Source organism: Myodes glareolus, chromosome 10 (genome assembly GCF_982192425.1).
Source record: "Myodes glareolus chromosome 10, mMyoGla1.1, whole genome shotgun sequence".
NCBI lineage: Eukaryota > Metazoa > Chordata > Mammalia > Rodentia > Cricetidae > Myodes > Myodes glareolus.
Genome location: NC_142035.1, coordinates 47,196,251 through 47,219,454, shown reverse-complemented (window position 1 = coordinate 47,219,454; position 23,204 = coordinate 47,196,251). Strand labels below are relative to the sequence as shown.

At 43.9% G+C, this 23,204-nt stretch overlaps 1 protein-coding gene across 3 annotated transcripts in view; it reads right to left on the bottom strand.

Annotated features, from left to right (window-relative positions):
* The window catches only part of Rnf24 (ring finger protein 24), a 45,182-nt gene extending 41,449 nt beyond the window's left edge, over positions 1-3,733 (bottom strand). The window contains exon 1 of one of the 3 annotated variants that reach the window (XM_085696305.2): positions 3,595-3,733. The gene's annotated coding sequence lies outside the window, so the exon portion shown is untranslated. The remainder of the gene's footprint in view (positions 1-3,594) is intronic. The other 2 variants (XM_085696306.2, XM_085696307.2) reach the window with 2 other exon arrangements.
* Positions 3,734-23,204: the final 19,471 nt, after the last annotated feature.

Genomic DNA, 23,204 nt, shown 5'->3' with positions numbered 1-23,204 from the left:
TATAGAAAATTAGATTGTAGCTAAATATTTGATACTACCTAGAGCATCATTTTCAGAGGTGAGTGATCTTTTGACTTTATAATGTCAATGCTGAAATGCCACTTTATATATAGTACAAAATGGAAGAAGTATGTTTGGGACCTATGATGGTTCACATTGATTTCCAATTTGATGGGACTTAGAATAATCATAAAAACACACCTCAGGGTGTGTCTATTAAGATATCCCCTGTCCCTGAAAGGTTTGACTCAAGAGTAAGATCGGGCTAGAAAAACAATCCAGGAGCTAAAAGCACTGGTTGCTCCTCCAGAGGACTGGGGTTCAATTCCCAGCACCCACAGGACAGCTTGCGACTGTCTGCTACTTTAGTTTCAGAGAATCTGATGCTGTCTTCTGGCTTCCTCTGGCTCCAGGCAAGCACACTGGCACACAAACACACTTGCAGGGAAAACATCCATACACAGAAATAAAATAATATTTTGAAAAGGGAAAAAAGGGGGAAGACCCTGAATGTGAATGGTGGGATCAGGGCCTTGTGCTCCTGTCTTAGACTTTACCATGACACCTCAAGATGTCAGTCAAAACAGACCTTTCCTGAAGTCATTTTTTGTCACAGGAATGAGAAAAATAACTAACACAGAGCCATGTCTGAAGTTGTTGGAAATCTAATCCCAAACCAAAATTCAAATAATGATTGTTTCTTTTTTAAAAATGAAATTAAAGTTAGCAACTCAAACAGCTTTTCTTTTGAGATAGAAAGAACCTGTAGACCAGGTTGGCCTTGAACTCATAGATCTATCTGCCTGCCACTGGCTCCTGAATATTCTATCCTGGTCTACACAGTGAGTTATAGGTCTATGTAGTGAGACCCTGTCTTTAAAAAAAAAAAAAAAGAAAAAGAAAGAAAATTAAACACAATACAATAGGTACAGTATTTTTCTCTAAAGATTTATTCATTCACTCATTCATCCATTCATTGATTTTCCAAGACAGGGTTCTCTGTGCAGCCCTGACTATCCTGGAACTAACTCTGTAGACCAGGGTGGCCTCAAACTCAGAAATCCACCTGCATCTACCTCCTGAGTGCTGGGATTAAAGGTGTGGTACCACACACCCAGTTTTAAACCATTAAGTTTCAATAGGATCACAAGATTTTCTAAGTGCAGAAAAAACAAACAAACAAAGAAAACCACTGTAATTCTAACAGACAATAGCCTAGAGTCTGAGCCAAGGTACTTCAGGCAACGTTCACTGGCACAATTGGTATATTAACGAGTTTGCCAAGCACGCTCAGAAGCAAGGCTGCAGTGAACTGCTACACCAGCAATGCCAGAACACCTCAGATCTATTCTGTGTTTGATTGTAAATTATTCTTACTACTCTCATTTTAGCAGGGTCTCTTGTATCCCAGGATGGCTTCAAACTTATTAATGTAGCCATCCATTGCCTCCAGTCTCCCAAGGGGAGATGGATTACAGGTATGGGAAACCAAATCTAGTTAATTCAGTCAAGAGACCAAGCCCAGGGCGTGGTGTTGCACATGCTAAGCAAATATGCCCTATCAACTAAACTACATCTCCAGCCCCTTGAATTAATTTTTGATCACCAAACATGCTGAAACTTCTGATTGCTAATTATTGTGACTCCCACATTCAGTTATGCAATCCCATTTTGGGTTGTGACCCACGGTTTAAGAAAAATGTATAAGGCAAGAATTTTTTTTTTATAGAATAATGGATTGTCATCCAACCAGTGGAAATTTTCCTTCAAATTAAAGGCAAATGTTTTAAGCAGGGAGTCTATACATAAACAGATGCTGTGGAGGTTAACATTTCGTTTTGTACTGAAATTTTACTAGGAATGAAAATATATGCGATTCAAAAATAAATAATCTTGAAAAGAACTTTAAAGAAAACTGAACCCACTCAATTATTCATATATAAACTCCTCAGTCTTTTTTTCCACCATCGCTATTTTGAAACAAAAGATTATAGCAAAAATATTTCTGAAATGTGCTTTTTCGTTCTACAAAATTATAAAGGTAAAAAAGAAACCAAAATATCATTATCCAACTAGAGTAAGAACTACCTTATAAGATTCAAATAATCTGTTTTAAAATAACAAGATATAGCTTGCTGGTTTGTTGAGACGAGGTCTCAGTATGCAGTTCTGGCCTGGAAATTCCGAGGTAGAACAGATTGACCTTCAATCATAGAGATCCTCCTGTCTCTTCCTCCTAAGTGAGGGGGGATGACAGGCGTTGGCCGCCACACCTGACTGGTGCTAGCTTAACGACCTCTTTTAACCAGTTAAGTGAACAGGCAGACAGGCAGGCGGTCCTATCAAGTCAAAGTCTATGGGACCCAGCAGGGCTTCCTACCCTCTTTGGGTGGCTGAAAACAATGGGGGAAAAAGGTGTTGTTTTCTGGTAGTCATGTAAGATGAGCTGTTGAGCTGTTCAGATCAAAGCCAGAGTGCATGCCAGAATAATCTGCAATAAAATCCTTTGCCAAAACATGGGGGGAGGGGGGGAGGCGATTACGGAGCGACCAGACAAACAAGGAGGTGGAGAGAACCTGCTGGACCACCTCTTATTAAAGCAGGAAGGCAAGAAACCCAATCCACCTGTACAGAAGAGTGGGTAAAGCGGAGCCCTGGATACATGGAAGTATTCCTATACACACACACACACACACACACACACACACACACACACACACACACACACACACACACACACACACACAAAGACCTGTTATCAATCAGCTAAGGCCAGAAAGCAATGCTCTGGATGTTGGCGTAACCCCGATACATAAATACATCACCATTAACCCTAAGAGCAATGTGTTCTAAATAGACAGCGACATAAGAATAGACTCACACTTTCAATGAACAGACCCACTGATTTTACAAGAAACCAAAAAACAAAACAAAACAAAAAACCGAAAAAAAACAAAACAAAACCAAAAAACCCTGCACCAGGGACGGACGAATAAAGATGTGAAGTTATCTTTACACTTATTTTTCCGTGTGCCCTTTTAGTTGATCCCAGACCGTCTCAGTTCACAGGACACACACCCCTTGGGTCTCCGAAAACAAAGCAGAGACATTAATTCTCTGCCCTGTGGGTGCACACACACGCCCCCCACCCATAGATGATGAGGCCGCCAAACGACTTTCACTAATCAATAACCCAGTGCAGACCACTGCCTTGCACAGTGTGACAACCAGGCACGAGACAAGCACCACAAAGGAAGGAGTGGCTCGGGACCAAAAAACCACTGCCACACCGCGTCCCCGAGACGCGCGTCCGTCCCCGCCACCAACGCGGAGGCAGCGGCTCCTCCATCCTCCGCCCATCCCGCCTCCCCCCGCCCGGGCCCAGCCCGAGGTGACCTCCGGGTGACAGCCCGAGTCGCCCTTTGTGCGGGTGTGTGGAGACTGCCCCGCGGCCCCCCAGTCTCAGAGCGGGTGCGAGGCCGGCGCGCAGCCCTCAGCATCCCAGACACGGACCTGCGGAGCCTGCGCCTCAGCCTGCGCCTCAGCCTGCGCCTCAGCCGCGCGGCCCTCAGGCCCGGCCCTCCCCTCACTCACCCGGGCGGTGGGCAGCAGGCGTGTGGGCTGCGGCGCCCGGCAGCAGCTTTCGGGCAGTGATCAGCGTCCGAGAGCCCGAGCGGCTGAGCTGGCGACTGCTTGCTGCTGCCCCGGCGAGGGGCGGGCCCGGCGGGGGAGGGGCGGGCGCCGCGCCTCTCATTCATGCCGCGGAGGCGGGGTGTGGGACCCGGATGCCCGAGCAAGTCCCGCCTCCTCGCTGAGGGCGCGCGGCTTCATTGTCTGCAATGCGCAGGCGCGGCGCCCTGTAGCGAGCCTAGGTTTGCAGGCTGCCCTGAAGCATAGATTCAAGATGCTGAGCTGTGCGTTTCGTGTCTTCTCAACTATTTAGTATTTTCCGTGTCTGTGAAAAAATTTAACAGTTAAAAGAGTGAAACTTAGCTTCTGTCGTAGCATCCGGATTAAGAGTCCTCAAAAGTGGGGTACCCCGTAGTTAGATGTTTCACCTGCTGCAGACCCAGTGCCTGCAGACAGTGGAAGGAAGTATATTCAAGAAACAGTGCGTTCCTTTATTTAATTACCTTTAATTATTTATTTATCTATCCATTACTCTCGGGCCCCAGCTCCTGTTTTACACTGTAGACAAGAAACTGACTCAGGATTTGGGGGCAGTGAGTTCTAGCATATCAATGGGAGCATGCAGTCATTCTCATAGCCACCACCGCTAAGGCTTCTTACCCGCTTACCTTACCCCCCATTGCCCCGTCTGAGACATCTCTCCCCTCTACACACACACACTTCCAGATCCTTCACATAAACCATAAATAGTTCGTGGCTTAATTCATCATGGAAAATGCCTAGCAGCCCATTCCTTCTGCTTTGGCAAACCTTAAACCTCCTAGGAAAGGGGAAGTAAGAAGGATCGGTAAATGTTAGATTACAGGCCCTCTACCCAACTTCCTCTCGTTCTCCCAGAATGAGGCCTCAACTGCCTGCAATCTCCCCTCCCATGTTCTCCCCTCCCTCCTCCCCCCTCCCCCTCCCCCTCCCTTCTCCCATTCCCTCTTCTCCCTCGGCTCTCAGGAGTCCTGCTGTGCTTTAGCCTCACAGCTCCTCCCCCTTCGCGGCTGCTCGCAGAAAGGCCTACCTAATTCCTTCACCTTGGCAGATAAACTAAAACAGATTGTTAACCCAAATTAGGGTACAGTGTTTTCACGTTGCTGGTTTCTTATTTAAGGAATTTAAATAAGAGCCCACACAGATGTGCAAAAGTAGCAAGAAAACTTTATTTAAAGAAAAGCAAAAAAGAAAAAGAAAAATATTCAGAACACAATGCAAAGGAGCAGCAGGCCACAAGAGTGAAGACACTCAAGTGCCTGGATTATTGTCTGAGGCCTTCTTTTAGGGGGCACAAGAGAAGAAGGGACGTGGCACAAAGGAGTCATCTGGGAAGAGGGAACCTCAGCTGAAGAATTAGTGTATCAGGCTGATCTGTGAGCACATCTTTGGGACATATTTTTGATTAATGATTGATATGGGAGGCCCCACCCTCTGTGGGCTGTATTACCTGTTACCTTGTGTAAACCTAAAAATGTCAGGTCTCCTGTGGAAAAGATTGTGTGACTAGTTGTTTTTGCTTGTTTGTTTGTTTTGGGTTTTTTTTTTTTGTCAGCTTCACATAGTCAGTGCCATCTGAGAAGAGAAACCTCAATTAAGAAAATGCTTCCATTAGATTGCTTACAGGCAAGACTGTAGGACATTTTCTTGATTAATGACTGATATGCAAACCACTGTGGGTGATGTCACCCCTAGGCAGGTGGTCCTGGGTAGTATAAAAGAGCAAGCCAAGCAATCCGTAGGGAGCAAGCTAGTAAATAGCATTCTACTGTGGCCTCTGTGTGGGCTCCTTCCTTCTGATTCCTGCCTTGAGTTCTTGTCCTGACTTCCCTCAGTGATGGACTGTTAGCTGGAAATGTAAGCCAAATAAACTCTTTCCTTCCCAGGTTGCTTTTGGCCCTGGTCTTTTATCACTGCAGTAGAAGGCAAACGAAAACAATGGTCTTACCCAGCACAGGACCCTACATGCTCCTATGCCGAGCTGTCAGTCAAGATTTTCCCACGGAAGCAGTGATGACTGTCGTGGTTTAGCCGAATACTTTCTGATTGGACCTGAAGCCGGCCTCACCAGGAGGAATTCATACTTGAGACTGTAAACTTGGTCAAATGCCGATGGCTTGGGAGGTGACCCGAGGGGGATCCAAGTCCTGTTCTGTTAAATGTTCATGTTGTCATGCTGCCTTCTAAATATTTCTCTTTGTACCCATATATGAGTGCTACTCCCAAGACTGGCAAAGAACCTTCAGTTTGCAGTTGATGTAGAGATTCCTAAGTGGTCAGAGAGTAAAGAATAAGTGACTCTTAGATGCTGAGCCCTAAATAGGACATCTATTATTGTCCCAAGGTCCAGGGAATATCATGCAAGGGGGCAGAAAGGATGCAGAGGCCCGTGTAGGAGTGTGAAGGGATGCTGTGAAATGCTTTCTTCTGAGCATGGCATGGTACTTGTGGACCACCGCAGCTGTGCTGTATGCATGGGAGTTAGCCGGTGAACATTCCAGCAGCGATGGAGGGGAAGCTCACAAGACCCCACCCCTAAGTGAGAAGCTATTGGCAGTTGATGGCTGCTTGGGGGAAGGGACATAAATTTTCTTTAGGGATGTGTCTGCTAGTATGTTGACCATACTGCAGTGGATGGCACCATACCCGTGCCTGTGTTAGCAGTACTAATTAGACCCAGTGAGCTAAGAGAGAAGGGGGTGGGCAGGAAAGTGGGAAGGAGATGAATTAGGGAGTTTAAGGAGACTGGGTAGAGAGAGGGGTAGATACAATCAATATACATTGTATACATGTATGAAATGTCAAAAATAAGTCAGAATACTGTAAAAAAAAATCTCCCTTGTTTGGGGTTATCTGAACTCTGCTTTCAGGATGTCTGTCATGCTGTACGTGGCAGCTCTGTTTTCTATTTAGGCATTTAAGCTATCTCTGCTGACGAGGCTCCTCTCCAAGTGTTGGGACAGAGTCCCCCTCTTTCTTCAAGGTCCAACCATGTTGTCTCTGAGATGATGCTCTGTCCCTGCTGGGGCTCTCTTACCTTAAGCCTGAGAATGGCCCTCCATGGTCTTGAGACTGTCTCGTCTAATAAAGCTTATTGTGAACCAACCTGCTGTGACCACTTCCTCCCTCAGCCCTCAATGTCGGGGTCTGGACTGTCCCCCTCCCTCCTGGCTCTTAATCCCAGCAATTACCAGGACAGCCTTTGGGACACAGGTTTGCTGATGACAGCTCTCACTTTGGTGTAGACCAGACCTCCTCACCTTTGCTCTAGGCTGCTGCTGACTTCTCATGCAGATTTATTTATTCTCTCTGTCTCTCTCTTTTTCTCTCTCCCTCCCTCCCCTCTCTTCAAAAATATATTCTCTTGATGTGAAAATCTGCTGTGTCTGGCTTTTCATTTTTTTTCTGCCCTGTCTGGCACTTGAGCCTTATTTTACAGCTGTTTCAAGATCAGCAACCATACTGCTTCGCTCTCTGCAACTGGGGCTGATGGCCCCTCTGCTAGAAAAAAAAAACAAAAACAAAAAAAAAAACCACTTACCTGGCAACACAGAAGAAAACTTGTTTCCTCTTAAAATCCACCCAGAATTTTTAGAGCACTGGAAATACCCTAAATGATGCTGTGTTGGTGAATACAAGTCATACGTCTGTGCAAACCTGTAGAACGTATGGCAACAAGAGTGAACCCTAATGTAAGCTGTGGGTTTTAGATGATAATGACAATATCAATGAAGATTCATCAGCTATGATGAACTTCCCACTGTGGTGGGGGAGGTTGGTGATGAGGGAAGACAGATAAGGTGCAACTTCCCAAAATGTGGGTAGGGATCCACACTGAAGGTGGGGGGTCATGTAAAAATTGGCAAAGTAAAAGTTTCTTGATGTGCAATAATCGAAAATTCATTCAAAAGCAAACACATAATGAATCTGTAACATTTCTGGCATCCCTAACCCATGTTGTACTGTGATCAGCTGGGCATTCTCTCTCTGCCTCTCTCCCTTCTCCCCCTTCTCCCTCCCTCTCCCCTTCCCCTTCCCTTCCATAACCCACTAAATAAGTATCCAACCTCATTCTGCATGGCATGCCTACCTGTCTGTCTGTCACCTGCTGTGAATGGATCCGCTGCCCCTCATGGCCCACTGCCTGCTGCTGCCACTTGGGGAATTGTGCCATTTTATTTTTACCATTACATTTGGTGACCCCTGCTGTGAGAGACCACTCAGAGCGGCCTTTAACCTCTGGCTTCCAAGTTGCCCAGACTGGAGCCAGTCTGGGTTCATCCATACCCTGCCTGTAGAGAAAAGACATTTTCCTACAGGCTTTGCGGTGTCACTGTTTCATTAACACCCCACCTGAAGAGAGGAGACATACTCCTATAGGCCCTGTGGTGTCGCTTTTTCTCGGGTTTTTACGTTTTCAGCTATGTAATATAAACCCTCAAACTATCAGCTACCCGCCTGTAAACGCTCTGCCGGTGTCCTGCAGGCTCTGTTTTTCCCTGCCACTGCTACCGCTGGTCCTGCGGAAACCGACAAGAGTAGTTGGATCCGCAAGGCAGCTGTTTTCAATTGCAGCCTTTGCTTCCCGCTGCAGCCTATGGTGTGGTGGCTCGGCAACAGAGCTGATCATGCCTCTAGGTCTCTCTTGTTATTATGTTTAAAATTTCCATGGCTCAAAAAAAAAAAAAAAACCAAAAAACATGCCTTTCCCATACAACATGTGACTGCCGCCTTTTTGACTGAAGTTAGGTGACCTTACCGCCATCTTAACTGAGGTCAGGTGACTTCATCGCCATTTTAAATGAGAGCCAAGTCAGGTGACCAAGTCCTGCCATCTTTACTGAGGTATTCCCTGCCTGGTTCCCTGGTGCTGACTCTGTTACATGTGTGTTTTGTACAGTGGCATGCCTTTGGTAGGGCCCACCAAAGCATCCACTTTGCCCAATTCTTGTTCACTCTTGTGTGTGTGTGTGTGTGTGTGTGTGTGTGTGTGTGCATACATGTAACTTAAATGCACCCATGTTTACTGTTAAATGTTATAATTGTCTCTTCATTGTATCTCATTCCAGACTACAAAGTAATGGGTCTCATTTTTTAAATTTTGGTATGTACTCTTAAATCTCTTAATTCAACCTGCTTTACCTGTTGAGTTGAGAGCCAGTACAGTCAAGCTTGGACCCAGCTCTCCAGGCAGATTCTATACTGTAGTTATAACTCATCTATACTCAGTAAACAGCCCTCAACTGCTCAGAGATCTGGGGAATATGGAATTTAAATATTTAATTATTAAAAAACTTTTCATAACGAAAAGAGACAGTTTGGCTCCTAGCAGCAGCACTCTACTTCCTCCCAAGAAGACAGAAGACAAATGGGCACAAAATAACATCCATGCACAATTCACTTCAACTGCCAAGCACTGACCACTGGAAAAAACTGCCTTTCATCTAACTGAAAATCTCCAGACAGTGGACAGAATCACTGAAATTGACAGCCTAGCTGCTCAGGTCAAAGTAGGCTTGTCTTCCTACAGATTTCTTAGCCCACAGGATCTTCTGGAGCCTGGCAGGCCCTGTGCTAAACAGTAAAAGAAAAATACAACCCTCAGCAACCATGGAGGACCCTGAGGAGGAGCTCTAGGTACCAATCAAGTAAGTTCTCTTTTGGGGCCAGAGGGATTTTAAGCAGTTGGAAATTAAACATGGGCAAATTTTCAGTACTCACTGGAATTCCCTCCCGATACTATCCTATATATTTCTCTGTTTTATTATTTTCATTCACATCTTCATATTCTTTACTATATTTCTAAATCTCCACACCTTTATCCTGACAAGAGGTATTTTTGTCTTTGCTGGTCCCCTTAGCCTCCTAATTCCAAATCCAATCCAGGCAAAAATGAAGTTGAATGACAATTGTGCCTTAGGTTACCCGGAGTTATGGGGTGTTCCATGCAACTGATTTACAGAGGGCAGGGGCTTGGAAGCAGCTCACTTTCTTGCTCTCAGAAGTCATAAAGAAAGGAGACCATGGAGGTAGACGTGGCTAAAATTTGGACTCAGCCTGATCCATAGAGAATTCTGAAATAGAAATTATATCAAAGGAGTAAAAGGACTGATTCCTTATATATAGTTATTAATAGATCTTTGGCAACTGACTGCCAAGAAAGAGGTCACAAATTAGGGAAGGCAGTTCCTGGTCAAAGACAACTCTGTAGAGAAAGGAGAAACAGCCCATTGGCATCCAGACACACAGCAGCTGGGCATGGGTAGACACCAATAATATCTAGTGTAGATTATTAGATTACCATATATACAGAAGATAGAGGACAAGTAGCAGCAATACATATTAAAATAAAGAAATAGGAAAAAAACAATTTAGGAAACATCAAGACTTATTCTCAAGGATGAGATACTGTAACCACAAAACAAGAATAAGATGCTATCTTAAGGCAGGAAATAAAACGCAGCTTAAAAATAAACATACATTCATGCTCATAGTACCAGAAATGATAAAGTCAATAGAAGATGTGTAGGCGAAGTCTGAGGCAGTTCATAGAAAACAAATGCAAAACACATGCAGGAGAAATAGTCAAAAATAGTAGGACTTCAAAAATGGGAGGGACAGTAATAAGAAGTGAGATAATTCAAGAAAAATTTGTCAAAGTAGAAAACATAAATCACCAGGTGTTGAGGCTTCACTGTATTCAGTAGATAAAACGGGCCCCAGTAAGACATGGAAATTGTGAAATTTCAGAACTTGGCATAAAAAGGTTCCACAACCTTTAATGGAGAAAATTAAGTCATATACTGAATCTCAAGAATCAGAACAGCTCTAGACTTCTCTTCTCCAAACTGTTGCCAGAAGCAGAAGACTTGACTGGTGTTTCTCAATGTGGCTTGAGGAATCCCATTCAGGGTCTTTGGGGACCTTGACTGAGTTGTACTTCAATTCTTGGCACCTTCCACAGAAGAGATTTTCAGGACAAGTCAAAGCAAAGCCAAATGAGCGACTCTACTGACTGAGCAAAAAGATGGCACATTTGAAGGGAGTCTGTGTGAGTGAGCCTGAGTCCATGGGTGAGAAACGCAGATGTGCTCAGGGGAAGCTGAGTTTGGCACTTTGAAGCTTCTTCATGTGCAGCTAATTTGAAATGTGTTAGGGAAAGTCGTGTACTCCTCTTATTCACAGAATTCTGCTCTTGAAGAGGAGCATTTTCAGGCACATTGAGTGGCCTGCGGTCTGAGAGAGAAGGACTGGCAGAAGCAGAACACCACCAGGAAGGTTCCTTACTTACGTCCAAGTCCCAAATGGTGGCACTTACGGCATCATTCTTCAGCACTTTTTAACAATCTCATTTGTGACGTTTCTCACAGAAGGGAGTGCAGCTTGTCTTGTCAATCACACATTAAAAACAAAACAGTAACAAGACCCCCCCCCCCCCGCCACCCCGCCCCGGCTTGTAGTGGTGACTCAGTGGTGACTCCATGGTTAAGACTGTTAGCTACTCTATCATGAGTGCTAGAGCCTGGATCTAAGCACCTACATCAGGTAGCTCACAAGATCCCAAGGGATCTGTTTCAGGGGGTCTGACATCCTTTTTTGGCCTCTGTATAGCCCCCCCTCTCTCTCACACACACGCACACACACACACACACACACACACACATACAAAAATGCATACATGCATGCATACACATCCATGCACACATGCACTTTCTAGAAAAATCCTTTTGAAAAGAATTATACTGCAAAAGACTGGAAAAAAATGTTAAAAAAAACTCCTGGATATTAGCTAGTGAGAAAAAGGGAAAGAAAAATTAGAACAGGGAGAATTAGGGGGTGGGGAACGCTTTCCTTCCCCATGTCCTTTCCATTTTCTAACCAGCTATTGTGCCTCAGAACTATTTTTTTTTTTTTAGCAATACTGGAGGTTAAAATATTGGAGTTATATCCTCAGAATTGTGAAAGGAACTTGTTTTAATCTGGAATTCTATACCTAGCTGAATTACCAGTCAAGTATTGAAGAGCATGAAGACACAAATAGGTACAAACTCATGTTTCCTTTTCTAAAAGTAAATGGAAGTTGTACTTGCCAAACCAAAAAAGAAAACCAGAAAAAGACCCAGGATATAGGAATTGGGGGATCCAGCACAGAGGAGAGGTACAGGGAATTCCCATGAGGCTAACATAGGGCCAACCCAGGAAGACTTCAGACACTTGTTCAAGACTCTAATCACCAAGACATTCTTAGAGGCACAGACCTTCAAACTTTGTCTAAAAGAAAGTGGGCCTAGTTGTTGTTGGAAAGAGTACTATTGAGGCCTGGCTTCCAGTTTTCACTCTGTCTTGAAGTTGATGTAGGGCTTGCTTTCAGGATTGCTTCCTTTCAGGACCGTCTCTGAAAATGTTCGGATGAGTCTAGTGAATTCGTGTGTATTTAAGACTACCTGTTTCTCTTTAAAATTTACTCTCTGTAGTGTTCGGTTCCATGAGTTATGCTGCGGTGTTTCTGTCTAATTGGTTCCTAAACTTTTGCTCACATCTACCATATATTATTGCTTTTGCTGGCCTTGGAAATGGCTTTTTTTTTTTTTTTTTTTTTTTTTTGCTGTAGTTGGTGTTTACTGCAGAGATGTAACTGGTTAAAAGGTTGGGAATAATTGCCTATTGCTGTGCTCTAGAGGCCCAATGACCAACCCTAAATGGGAGAGAAACAATCATACATGTTTTTACCCCCTCCCAATCTCAATAAAGTTGCAGAAAATTGGGGGGAGGGGGAAGGTATGTAAGAAGCAGAGGAAAGGTAAAATTACATCTTTCAGGTACGTTATGTACATTACCATCTTGAAGTCAGAGCAGTTTTGGTAACCTGTATGAGACCTTTAGAAGACCAGGCATACTGACATGCCTTAGTAAAAGTGGCTGAGATTATAGCCACTCCATTCATCTTCTTCTCTCATAGATATACAGGGGGTGCTAGGGTTTATTGGGTAGAAGGTTAACTGCAGTGGAGGGAAGATCACAGCTGTTCAGCCTTTGGGAGCCTGCCATTCATGTTGGGTGGGACTTTTTGGTGGTGCAGGTATTTAGGTATTAACCACATTTCTCTAAGTAACTCCTCATCCTCAGTCCTGGATGTATGCCCAGGTAACTGGTTGGTTCACCAAGGTAGATGTGGGTGCAGTAGCTTCTTTGGTCTTCAGTTGGTGTCCTATCTGGGTGAATGGAGATTTATTCATGTTTCCCAGGCAGTCACAGGAAGGGCACAGGTGACTGCTCTGAGATGTAACCCCTCAAACCATCTGTCTACACCTGCATTCTTTTAGATTTCGTTCGCATTCTTTGAACTAATATTTTAATTTTGAGGTAGATTCACATGAAGTTATCAGAGATAAACCAACAATTCTGCATATTCCTCACCCAATTTCTCCCAGTTGTGGTAGCATATAGCATGATATTGTTAGCCAGAAAACTGACATTGCTACAATGCACAAATATTATTTCACCATCTCCTGTGTGTGCATTTAGTTCTCTATAGCTTGGCAATAGTGTAGGTCTATGTAATCACATGACAGTTGAGTTGCAGAATAAGGGGTGCGTGTGCTGCTCTTTTACCACGATTCTTGTTTCCTTTCTTCCCACCTCCATGTGTCAATGCCTTGTCGGTTATTTTATAGGTTCTTAATATGTATGTGTATAATTGTATCATTTCAAAGGGATCCTATGACTAAAGCCACCTAGTGTGTGACTTTGACTAGCTTTATATACTCAGGATACTTTCCTGGAGATTTATCAATATTGTGGCATGAGTCAATAGTTTGTTTATTTTTATTGCTGAGTTGTATTCTGTTGTATGGATGACACATTTTTCTTCTTAATCATTCATTTACCTGTTGAAGAATATCTGGCTTGTTTCCAATTTGAACATTATAGTATATAATATAAGAGAAATATTTGCATATAGGTTTTTATGTGTTTATAATTTCTCTTGAGTAAATGCCCAGGAGTGCAATTACTGATTGATATGGAAATTTGCATAGTTAGCTTCATAAGAAATTGCCCAATTGTTTTCTAGAGCGACTGTACCATTCCCACAAGCAGTGTATGAGTGATCTTATCTCTTTGACTTCTCATTTTATATCCATTGGAAGTGTCTCAATTACCTTTTAGAGCTGTAGCAAAACACCATGACCAAGGCAACTTAGAGATGAGTGTGTTTATTGGAGACTTACTGTTTCAGAGGGTGAGTCCATGAACGTCGTGGTGAGGAGCTTGACAGCAGACAAGCAGGCATGGCTCTGGAGCAGTAGCTGAGAGCTTACATCAGATCCACAAGCGGGAGACAAAGCTTACTGTTGGTGTAGGAGAGAGAGCTTACTGTTGGTGTAGGTACCCTGGATATTCTTTCAGAGTATGGTTTCTGGGAACAGTTGGCCTCATCTGAACGTTCTGCTTTCCTCTTCATTCCTGTAGCCTATTTTAAATAAACATAGAATCCTAGGTAAAAAATTCACTTATCACTTAAAAATATTCCCAGATATTGTTTATAAATGTTCTTTTACATTTAAAAAGGATATGATATAGATATAAATAATTTGCATTGGTATAAATTTTGCCTTATTGATATAAATTTAAGGTCAATTTTGTTATATGTATTTCTGATCTTGATTAAGGTATTGTGATTACGTAGTTTATTTTAAAAATGTAATGTATAACTAGGAAATATAGGTTGTTAATGGATAATCATCAATAATAGTCAAGCTTGTAGTCATGTTAGTTAGATTTTCTAGATATGTAGAGATATATTTCAGTTAGATAGACATTCTTCATATCTTTCAAAGACTACAGAATATGGCATTTAATGTTTTAACAACTTAGGGCTTTTCATGAAAATGAGGCACGTCTGCTCCTGACAGCACCAATCTACTTCAAGAGGAAGATGGGCATCGAAGAGGCTCCTTATGGAGTTTGATAGCCATTTGGGCAAGAAACTGCTCTTGTCTGGACTGTTGCATAAACTGGACATAAAGAACCCACAGAGAGAGGACTGCTAAACTTACCTAAAGGTGAGATGTTCCTTTGGGGTTCCTGATTCATGAAAGAGTTTGCGAGACATTCTGCAGGACACAGCAGATAGTGACTGAACTGCCTTTAAAATTTCCTGCTTCATGAAAATGTCTGCTGGATACTATGGGCCTGTAGGCTGAAGATGGATGCCCCAATGGTACAGTAAAACTTTGGGTGACTGTATAGGCAGTGAGATGTCTCTGTCATTTCTAGAGTTTTGGAAGTTGCTTACTTCCAGTTTACATAGGTAATATTGTATCCTTCTGAAGTCTTTGATGGAGTTAAAGAATAGATAAATAGTTATAGTTTTCCTTAATTATGATAAAAGATAAAATAGATATAAATATTGTAACTGTAATTCTTGCTTTATAACTGTTTTGCTATATGTAATTTTACTATGTTAAAGTTAAACCCTTTCTATTTTGTTTAAACAGAAAAAGGGGAAATGGTATAGGTAACACTTAGGCCTTCTGTCTAAGTGTTACTTTCATTGGTTAAATAAAGAGACTGCCTTGGCCTTTTGATAGGACAGTAGCTTAGATTGGCAGAGTTGACTGAACTTCTGATCCTCCTGTCTTCATCTCCCCAGTACTAGGATTTCAGGGTTCTTTCATGGCCCCCAGTATGTGTAACATTAGAAATTGAACTTGTGAGTACAAAGCAAACACTCCTGTTGACTGAGCTACATTCTCAGCCCATTCAGAGAGAAGTCTCAAAGGCTGCCAAGAATGTGTACATGAAGTCAAGAGAGAAAGAGGAATTTGACCCAGACTAGAGAGTGGGCAGTGCCTGTCTAGTGTGTGATCATTGCAGAAAGAGAGGACTGGCCAGGCTCTCTGAGTAAAGAGGGAAAGTAAGAGGAAGGAGGTTTCTCCTGGGCAATGTGACCCTGGCTCCCCACTTGACACTGAGTACAAATGCATAGTTTATGATAGACTGGGTGTTGTCATTTAGAAATCACTGGGAAGAGATGTCATGCCATGCAACAGGGCTCACATGGAGGGTTTTTTTTTTAATTGGGGGAAAGGGAATGGGAAAAAAGGAGAAGGAGAGAGAGAGAGAGAGAGAGAGAGAGAGAGAGAGAGAGAGAGAGAGAGACTGTATTTGGGTGTGAGTGTGGACAACTTTTAAAGTTGATTCTCTCTCCCCCATGGGTTCTGGAGGCCAGATTCAGGCCATCAGGCTTGTGTGGCAAGCTCTTTCTCCACTGAGCCATCTCACTGGTTCCCTTTTTGTGTCTTATATAAAAAAATACTGTGTAAAGCTGGACGGTGATGGTGCACACCTTTAATCCCAGCACTTGGGAGGCAAGGGTAGGTGGATCTCTGAGTTCGAGGCCAGCCTGGTCTACAGAGTGAGTTCCAGGACAGGCTCCAAAGCTACAGAGAAACCCTATCTCAAAAAACCAATAAATAAATAAATGAGATTCTCGGATTAATTTATTCAATAAATACTGAGTTGATAGCATACATTGGATAGTGTTCTTTGCAATGGAGAGGCACTTAGCAAATAAAATGTGTGACTACAGATGGGAATTAGACAAGAGGAAAATAGACAAGGCTAAGAAGGACCAAGTGGGTGGGTGGATGCTGGAAGCAGAGAAAGTTTTCCCATCAGGGGAGGATGCAAGCCTTTCAATATTCTTTTCACTTACAGAGAGACATTGGCCCTGCTCCCACCCTCTAGCAAGCCTTCTCTGGGGAAAGCTTTGAGGTGAATCTTTCTCAGAGTCCGTCCCTCTTTCCTTTCTTCCTCATCTTTCCTTCAAATCTCTCTTTGCATATAAGTTTAGTTGGGTCAAGGTTAGAGAGGATGGGAATTGTGGCTTCTTTACTTTGCCTTCATGTTTTCCTTCTACCCTTTGGACCCAATTAAAAAATAGCAAAGATGAACAAAGACCTATTGTATGTCTGGACTCACAGATGGAGCAGAGACTGACTCACTGGGGACTGAGGGCAAACCACTAGTAAAGGAGTGTTTGGGAGCATTAGCAACCAATACACACAGCAGTTGGACCAGGGCTGGACCAGCTTGAAGGATTTGTATGAGGCACTGACATCATTCAGTATAACAAGGATATCAACTAGAAGATGAATTTCATACCCTTCTTGTAATTTTACACACCTTACTAGTTAGTCACACACTCTGCCTTTAAATCCCATACCCAGATGCAAGTTGATATAAAACTCTGTAACAGATTTAAGGATATAGTTTGATGGTAGAAAGCTTGTCTAGCATGTGCAAAGATCTGGGTTGGATTCCCAGCGTCTTAAAGAAAAAGATAAAAGTTTTGGAAAGCAATGGCATCATACAGAGTGGAAGAAATGCATGTCCTATTATCCAGCAATTCTACTTGCAGACATATACCCTACAGAAACTTGATCTATAAGAGAAGAAAAGCACACAAATGTTCACTGTAGCCATTTATGACCCTGAGTGCTGACAAAAGGCTGCCATGTCCATCCTGCAGGAACTTGGCTGCATTCACAGAATGGAGCGCATCAGGTAAAAGAATCAAGGTTGTATTATCAGACACATCTGTCTTAGTTTGGCATCCCTTGCTGTGATAAACACCATGACCACAGCAACTTGGGGAGGAAGGGGTTTATTTCACCTTACAGCTTGTAGGCCTTCATAAAGGAAATCAGGGCAGGAATCTGGAGGCAGGAACTGAAGCAGGGACCATGGAAGAAGGATGCTTACTGACTTATCAATCATGTCTTGTTTGGTCTCCTTTTTTATACCCTCCAGGACCACCCACCCAGGGATGACAGCACCTACAGTGCCCCCCCCCCATTTATCATTGATGGAAAAAATGCCGTACACCTGCCCAGGGATGGCATCACCCACCACGAGTAATCTCCCCATCATTTATCACTGATGGAGAAAAATGCCTTACAGGGTTGTTTTCTCAGATTACTCAAGCTTGTGTCAAGTTGACAAAAAATTGACCAGCGCAACATCTAAAGCATGCTGGAGAAGAATATATATATATACATATATATGTACACATATTTACAATACACATTTATGTATATATAAAAATTTGTCATATGTACAGAGATTTTAAGTATTCAATATATATATATAGTATCTAGATATTTATATATGAATCTATGTACACATATATATACATACCCATCTATAGTAAATACACTGTATTAATTACTTGTCCTGTAGCTATGCTAAAATACCCTGATAAGAGTAATTTAAGGGATATGATAGTTTGAATGAGAATGATCCCTATTGGCTCATATATTTGAACACTTGATCTCTAGTTGGTGAAACTGTTTGGGAAGGATTAGGAAGTGTGGTCTTGGAGTAACTTTGAGTCAACAAGGGTACAGAAAAGTTGTCTTTGGAGTCAACAAGGGTATAGAAAAGGGGTTATGGAGCAGGGCGGTGGTGGTGCATGCCTTTAATCCCAGCACTCGGGAGGCAGAGGCAGGTGAATCTCTGTGAGTTTGAGGCCAACTTGGTCTATAAGAGCTAGTTCTAGGACAGGCTTTAAAACTACAGTGAAACCCTGTCTCAAACAACAACAACAACAACAAAAGAAACAAAGGAAGAAAAAGAAAAGGGGTTATGGAATCCTCCTCCATGCATAAGGAAACCTACCGAGGCCAGGTAATGTGGCAGGGAAGGCCTGTAGAGGCCATTGTGTGAAGCTGTGAAGGTAAAGCCTGTATTGACTTAGAGACCCAAGATGTTGGAAATGGTAGAGTGGTGGGATGCCTGCCAAGGACAGTTGCAGACAGGGTGTGGAACCAGCCCAAGAGAGAGAAGCTGGAAGGGAGGAGTCACCTAAGTTCTTTGCCATCAGACATGATCTTGCCCTGTTGGGTTTTGTTCTTGTTTTGGTCCAGTGTTTCCTCATTGTGTCCCTTTTCCTCCCTTTTGAAAGGGTAATAAATATTCTGTGCCAGTGTGTGTGATTTGCTTTTTGCTTTTGCTTTTGCTTCTACATGGAGTTAGTCTCAAAAGAGACTTTGGACTTTGAGACAATGTTAAGGCTGTGATAGACTATGTGGACTTCTGAAATTGGACTGAATGTATTTTGCATTATGTTTTGGTTACAAGACTTTGTGGGACCATGGAATGAAATGTGGTGTTTTGAATGAGAATGGTTCCCACAGGCTCATTTATTTAAATGTTTGGTTCCAAGTTGGTGGAACTAATTGGGAAGGGTTAGAAGGTGTGCTTTGCTAGAGGAGATGTGTCACTGGGGGTGGACTTGAGGTTTAAAAGCCCACACCAGGCGTAATATCTGTCTCTCTCTGCCTGCTGCCTGGGCATTGTACAGCTCTCAGCTATTCTTCCAGCACCATGTCTGTCTGCTTCCTGCCGTGATGAAAACAGACTAACCCTCTGAAACTGTAAGCAAGTCCCCAGTTAGATACTTTCTTTTAAAAGTTGCCTAATTCAAGGCTGGCGAGATATCTTGCTCATCCGTTAAGAACACTGGCTACCTTTCCAGAGGACCTGGGTTCAATTCAAGGTATCCACATGCCAGCTCACAACTGTCTGTAATTCCAGTTCCAGTTCCATATGTCTGTATATCATGCAGACATACACGCAGGCAAAACACCAATCACAAAACCAAAGTTGGGTGCACATCTTTAATCCCAGCACTTGGGAGGCTGAGGCAGGTGGATCTCTGTGAGTTCCAAGGCCAGCCTAGTCTGCAGAGGCAGTTCCAGGACAACTAGGACTGTTATACAGAGAAGCCTTGTCTCAAAAAACCAAAACAAACACAAACAAACAAAAAGAGTTGCCTTGTTCATGGTGTCTCTTCACAGCAATAGAGCAGTAACTGAGACAAGGGAGAAAGCATTTATTTTGGTTCAGAATTCAAGAATATAGTCCATTATGGCACAGAATATAGATTATCATTCCAAAAGGGAGGAATGGGGACACACTGAAGAAATATTGAACCAAATACAGGGAGTCGTGGAAGCAGGAGGTTGGGGAGGCAGCTCGTCATGATCGTCACGGTCAAGAAGCAGAGAGTGATGGGTGCTGGTTCTCGCCAGCTTTCTTCTTTTTATGCTGCCCAGAAGGACCCCCAGCCCAGGAAATGATGCTACTCTTCTGTCAATTAATCTAATTCAGATAATCCTCTATAAATACATCATGAGGCTTGTCTCCTAGGTGATTCTGAATCCTATAGCGTCGACAACTTAACTATCGCATACATACGAAAAGCAGTAAGCATTGCGAATGCTAGCTCTCTATGCAAGAGCCATGCGGAACACTGTAGCTGCAGCCTGGTTGTGTGGATTTGCACCTTAGTTCCATCCCTCACCATTTTCAGAATCTTGAAACTCTACTTCGCCTCTACAGGCCACAGATTTCTAATGTCAAATATGAAACAGCAACTGTCTTTCAGCGATTGCTACCCTAATGCTGTATGACAAACAACCCCTAGGCTCTGTGGCTTCTAACCTATAAGTCTTTGGCTTTCATTCCAAAGCCCACAGGTTAGCTATGGTTCTGTCGGGCTGGGCTCCAGGCTGTGGGTTTTGTTTAGGTCTCCTCCACGTGTTTACCTGCAGCTATCAAGAGCATATTCTTTTATGGTGAAGGTCATACATATCAGCGTGGCAAGTAGAAACATGATACTCTTAAGAGCTGAGCTCAGAAGGGGCGCATTGCTCCTACCCACATCCATGGGTAGAGCACATCATTGAGGCTGGGGGAGTGTCCTCCCCAACCATGAAGTGGGATAAGAGCAGGAGAAGAAAGGACCTTGAGTAAATCCCAAATTGGTAGTGCTGACCTGGGAATATTGGAGAGGTTCCGTGAATGAATGTACGTTGGGGCTAGAAGCAGATCCTCACATACAGCAGGTTCTATATTCTTGTTGTTCAGGAGTACAACGAGCTCTGAGAGAAAGAGAGGAGATTTAGCTTACATGTTAACTTAACCCTTTCCCCTGAAAAGTCATAAAAAGAAAAAGAAGGAAGCTATTTCTTTTCAGGAGATGGCTTTTTGCAATAGGTAGGAACTGGGTTGTCTCAGAGGCAGAGTGGGATGTTGGGGAAAAGCAGACACAAAGTCTTGGAAGCAGATGGAACCACTGTGGGAGAAGAACCGGGGGTGTGACTCAGTGTCAGAACATTTTTCTAGCATGCAGAAAGCCCAGGGTTTAAGTTACATCACCGAAAAGATGGGAAGGAAGGGGCTGGAAAGGAGAGAGAGGAGAGACAGAAAGAGAGAGGGGGGAGGGAGAGGGAGGGAAGGCGAGAGGAGGAGGGAGGGAAGAGAAGGAGCGGGAGAAAGAGAGAGAGAGGGAGGGGGAGAGAGAAAGAGAGAGAGATTGAGACTGTGGCCTTGGCCCAAGATGCCAAGTACAATGGAAGAGTCTTGTAGGTCTCAGTGTGGCATCACTCACTTCTGTCTCCCCAGTACCAAGGCTGTCATAGAATAAAGGTTCCTAGGGGGGACAGTGGGGGGAATAAGAAAGAAGCAGTGATGGGGACAGGGGTCTGAGAGAATTAGAGAAAAATGAAGAATACTCACCCTAACAGCCAGTGAGGTTGTTAAAGGGGTGCACTGGTCACAGTGGATACAGTCTCACCATAGGCTGGGTGACAGCCTTGCTAGCAGTTGGGACGCTCAGGTGTCCTAGGACAGAGGGGACGCTCAGGCGTCCTAGGACAGAGGGGACAGAGCTCCTGTTTTCTGCGAGCTTTGTTTCAGCCCAGTTTCCTAGCAGTGAAGGCGAACAGGGTTGACCCTCTGATTTGTCTCTATCCCATCCCTTTCTTTCTCTTTCCCTATTGGTTGCAGAATGTGCAGAGGCCAACACAGGGATGGCTACTGCTCTCTAGGATTAGGAGGGAGGGTGGAGCCACTCTTTGGCTTGAAAAACTTGCCCTAGCCAACGGCCCCGAAGATAGACTCACTTTCTTATAAAGGGTGCAATTAGAGCTGGGGTGATGGCTCAGTCAGTAAAGGGCCCAGATACGATGCCAGGTGTGCTGGAGTAAGCCTTCCACTGGGGAGGCAGAAGCAAGCAGGGTTTTGTGAGTTCGAAGCCAGCCTGACCTACAGAGCTAGTTCCAGGACAGCCAGACCTTGTCTGAAAAACAAACATAAGACCTAAATTTAGGCCCCATCACCCACGTGAAAAGCTAGGCATGAGGCACACTAATGTTCCCAGCACTGGTGAGGAAGTGACAAGGGACCCTGGAGTTAGCTGGCTAGCCACTCTAGTCTACCTGGTGAGCTCCTGGGCCCGACCAGAGAGACTTTTTCAACATAGTCAAGGTGGCTAACTCCTGAGGCTCAGTTCCGCAGGCTGAACGTCGTCGCTGCGCTCATGTGCAGACATGCGCACAGGCACCTGTACACAGGCGCAGACGCCCAAATTTTAAAAATATTGTGAAACAATGGGCAGGAATTTCACAGGTCTCATTTTGATATCGTCAGGTTGTTGGATATCTGGCCCTTAAGAAGCCTCAGAGTCTGGCTTCTGACTCACAGCGTGAAACTTGAGGTGAGTCACTGGGTATGGGGCTCCAAGGAGGAGCCTGTAGCTGTCTGACCAAGTAATCTCAGGTGGGGGTACTCTTTGGGGTTCATTGGTTATCGAAGTCAGTGTTTGTTCTCACCACTTGCCAATCCTGTGACCCTGGACTGGCTCCTGGCCCTCTCTAAGCCTTTGTGTCCATCTTAGGGCAGAGGTAGTGGTTTAGGGGGATTCGTTTGAAGATGACCGACTGTCCAACAGTTCCTCCTTCTCCCCCGTCTCCCAGAAGAACAATGTGTCAAATCGTCAGTTTTCCCTCAGGAATGTCTTACTTGGCACCCTGGCAGACTACAGGGCTACACATTACATCACAACTTGAGTTTCTCAGGACTGTGAAGAAGCACGAGGCGGCCAATCACGGACATTTACCTTCACCCCCTTCTGGAGGCTCAAAGTCATTATGATGGCGTTGGTGGGTGCTGCTCTCTCCCAGGCTCTGAAAGGGAATCTATCCTAGGCCCCTGTCTGAGATTCCAGTGCCACCAGAAATCCTCAGCAGGGCTTAGCTTGCAGCAGTATCACACCAACCTCTGCCCCTGCTGTCACAGGGCATTTCCCTGGGTGACTCTTCCTCCTTCGGCTCTTTGTGTGTATATGCACCCGAGTTTCCCTGTTAGAGGGAAATAGGTCATATTGGATTAGCAGCCACCACAACGGCTACTCTTAACTTGATGCAATTGCAACTGTAATATTTCCTTTGGAAACACAATTTATGCCACGATGACTCAATAAATCCACTTTTAGGATTATAACAACATCAAAAAAATTCTTGGTTCCCACAAAATATGTATCAGAACTTTTCCAGTAGCTTCATTTTTTATAGTCACAAAACTGAACACAAGCCAAAGGTTTATCAACAATCCATTTTCAGCTGGATTTTATTCACACAGAGCACTCAGCAAAAAAAAAGAAAAAAAAAGACAGCTGTTGATATGAG